This window comes from Cherax quadricarinatus, unplaced genomic scaffold (assembly GCF_038502225.1).
Source record: "Cherax quadricarinatus isolate ZL_2023a unplaced genomic scaffold, ASM3850222v1 Contig71, whole genome shotgun sequence".
Classification (NCBI taxonomy): domain Eukaryota; kingdom Metazoa; phylum Arthropoda; class Malacostraca; order Decapoda; family Parastacidae; genus Cherax; species Cherax quadricarinatus.
In genome coordinates this window covers 389,976-394,080 of record NW_027195097.1, presented here as the reverse complement: position 1 = coordinate 394,080, position 4,105 = coordinate 389,976, and positions in this window count along the sequence as shown.

Here is a 4,105-nt window from a genome sequence, read left to right as displayed (position 1 = left end):
GGATAGGGCATTCTGCTTGAAGGACAGGAGTAGGAGGCAGAGAGTGTGTTTTCCTGGGGCAGGGATGAAGGATATTGTTAGCCGTCTGGATGACATCATGAGAGGTAATGGGAGCAATCCTATTATCTGTCTCAGTGCTGGAGGCAACGATGTTGGCAGACGTAGGAGTGAGGACCTGATTAGCAAGTATAGGTCAGCAATAGATATAATTAGGAGGAAGGGTGGGAAACCTGTCATATGTGGCATTTTGCCAAGGAGAGGAGTTGGAAATGAATGGTTGTCCAGAGCAATTGGTGTCAATTGCTGGCTGGACAAATACTGTAAGGAAAATGCGGTAACCTTCATTGACAACTGGGACCTCTTCTATGGCAGAAATGACATGTATGCCAGGGATGGGGTTCACTTATCTAGGTGTGGGGTGGGAGCACTGGCCAACGCAGTGGAGGGAGCTGTTAGGTCTTTAAACTAGGAATAGTTAGTGGTATGGGTTTCTGTGGGAAAACTGTGAAGTCTCAGGGTAGTAATATGAGTACTAGGAGAACTAGTAATAGGCAAAATGAGGTGGATATCGGAAAGCCAGTGGCACTAATTGACAAGGACAGTAATAGGTTTAGTGGAATAACAGAAAGGAGCAGGAATGATAAAGAGAAAGGAGGGTCCTTAAGTATATATTACACAAATAGTCGCAGTGCTAGGAATAAGATGGACGAGTTGAGACTAGTTGCTAGTGCAGGTAACATAGATGTATTTGCCATTACTGAGACGTGGTTTAATTCAAAAAGTCGGGACATGCCTGCAGAATGTCATATACAGGGTTTCAAATTGTTCCAAGTAGATAGAAGTATCGGGAAGGGGGGTGGGGTGGCATTGTATGTCCGAGATCGCTTGAACTGTTGCATTAAAACGGGTATTAAGTCTGAAGTAACACATACAGAGTCTGTTTGGATAGAATTTTCAGAGGGGCATGAAAAATTAACTTTAGGTGTGATATACCGTCCCCCAAATTTAGATAGGGACCAGGGAAGACTACTATGGGAGGAAATTGTTAGGGCCACAAGGCACGATAATGTAGTAATTCTAGGAGACTTTAACTTTAGTCATATTGATTGGAATTTCTTGACTGGGAATTTAGAATCATACGACTTCTTAGAAGTAGTTCAGGATTGTTTTCTGAAGCAGTTTGTGACAGAACCTACAAGGGGTAATAACCTGCTTGACATAGTTCTGGCAAACAATGAATCCCTTGTTAATAATTTAGAAATTTCAGAAGAACTGGGTGCTAGCGACCACAAATCAATTACATTTAGAATTGAATGGAAGTATGATAGTAGGGATAACTCAGTAACAGTCCCAGATTTTCGCTTAGCAGATTACGATGGGCTTAGAGAACACTTATCATCTGTTGACTGGGGTAACGAAGAGAGCTATCAATATGACAGTTTTCTGAACACAATACATGCTGCTCAAAGAACATTTATCCCTTATAAAGAAATTAGATCAAATAGAAATGACCCAAAATGGATGAATAATAGGCTGAAATATCTACTAGGGCATAAGAAAGGAATTTATAGGCGTATCAAAAGAGGCGAGGGTCATCTTATGAATCAGTATATTGACACTAAGAGGGACATTAAAAAGGGGATAAGAAAAGCTAAAAGGGACTATGAAATTAAAGTTGCTAGGGATTCTAAAACTAACCCAAAAAGTTTTTTCCAGGTATATAGAACAAAAGTCAGAGATAAGATAGGTCCCCTTAAAAATAACTATGGGCATCTTACTGACAAAGAGAATGAAATGTGCTCGATTTTAAATAATTATTTTCTTTCGGTTTTTACACAGGAAGACACAAATAATATTCCGGTAATTAATTTTTATAGTGGATTAGAAGAAGATAAATTATGTAACATCACAGTCACTAGTGAAATGGTTGTGAAGCAGATAGACCGACTGAAGCAAAATAAGTCACCGGGTCCTGATGAGGTTTTTTCAAGGGTTCTAAAGGAATGCAAAATGGAAGTCTGTGAACCATTAACTAATATTTTTAATTTATCTCTTCAAACAGGTGTAGTGTCTGATATGTGGAAGATGGCTAATGTAATTCCTATTTTTAAAACAGGGGACAAGTCGTTACCGTCAAATTACCGCCCAATAAGCCTGACCTCAATTGTAGGCAAATTACTAGAGTCAATTATAGCTCAATTTATAAGAAGCCATCTCGATAAGCATAGCTTGATTAATGATACTCAGCATGGATTCACAAGAGGCCGGTCTTGTCTAACTAATTTATTAACTTTTTTCAGTAAAGCTTTTGAGGCTGTTGACCACGATAAAGAATTTGATATTATTTACTTAGATTTTAGTAAGGCATTTGATAGAGTTCCTCACCAAAGACTGTTGAAGAAAGTAGCAGCTCATGGCATTGGGGGAAGAGTGCTCTCGTGGATCGAATCATGGCTCACAGACAGGAAGCAGAGAGTGTCCATAAATGGGGTTAAATCCGAGTGGGGATCAGTAACAAGTGGCGTTCCACAGGGATCAGTCTTGGGCCCGTTGTTGTTTATAATATATATCAATGATCTTGATGAAGGAATTACTAGTGATATGAGCAAATTCGCCTATGATACGAAGATAGGTAGGATAATTGATTCAAACGTAGATGTTAGGGAACTTCAGGAGGATTTAGACAAACTCTACTCTTGGTCAGAAAAGTGGCAGATGCTTTTCAATGTAGATAAATGCAAGGTTCTGAAGCTTGGGAGTGCCCATAACCCTAGCACTTATAAGTTAAATGATGTAGAACTTAGCCATACAGATTGCGAAAAGGACTTGGGGGTTATGGTAAGCAGCAACCTTAAACCAAGACAGCAATGCCTAAGCGTACGTAATAAGGCAAATAGATTACTGGGATTTATATCAAGAAGTGTAAGCAACAGAAGTCCAGAGGTCATACTGCAGCTTTATACATCATTAGTAAGGCCTCACCTAGATTATGCAGCTCAATTCTGGTCTCCATATTACAGAATGGACATAAATTCGTTAATAAATTAGACACATGTGCAACTCTTGGGTATCTTTATTGAGGAAACGTTTCGCCACACAGTGGCTTCATCAGTCCATACAAAGGAAAATCTTGAAGAACAAGATTTTCCTTTGTATGGACTGATGAAGCCACTGTGTGGCGAAACGTTTCCTCAATAAAGATACCCAAGAGTTGCACATGTGTCTAATTTATCAACATGTCGGTTCCCTGAACCATTCATCTATAAATTCGTTAGAAAACATTCAGCGTAGGATGACTAAATTAATACATAGCGTTAGAAATCTTCCTTATGAAGAAAGATTGAAGACTCTTAAGTTACATTCACTTGTTAGACGAAGAATGAGGGGAGACCTGATCGAAGTGTATAAGTGGAAGATAGGTATTAATAAAGGTGATATTAACAAGGTCTTGAGGATATCTCTCCAAGAGAGAACCCGCAGTAATTGATTTAAATTAGATAAGTTTAGATTTAGAAAGGACACAGGAAAGTATTGGTTTGGAAATAGGGTAGTTGATGAGTGGAACAGTCTACCTAGTTGGGTTATTGAGGCTAGGACTTTGGGTAGTTTCAAATTTAGGTTGGATAAGTACATGAGTGGGAGGGGTTGGAGTTGAGTGGGACTTGCACTTCAGAGCTTGTTTCTTGGGTAGCATTGAAAATTGGGTTGGTCAAATGTTTGTTATTGGGATGAATTGTAAAGGACCTGCCTAGTATGGGCCAACAGGCCTGCTGCAGTGTTCCTCCTTTCTTATGTTCTTATGTTCTATAACTGTACTCTGGAGTTTGTTCCACTCATCCACAACTCTATTACCAAACCAGTACTTTCCTATATCCTTCCTGAATCTGAATTTTTCCAACTTAAAACCATTGCTGCGAATCCTGTCTAGGCTAGATATTTTCAGCACACTATTAACATCCCCTTTATTTATTCCTGTCTTCCATTTATACACCTCAATCATATCCCCCCTAATTCTACGTCTTTCTAGAGAGTGCAGATTCAGGGCCCTTAGTCTATCCTCATAGGGAAGGTTTCTGATACATGGGATCAACTTTGTCATCCTCCT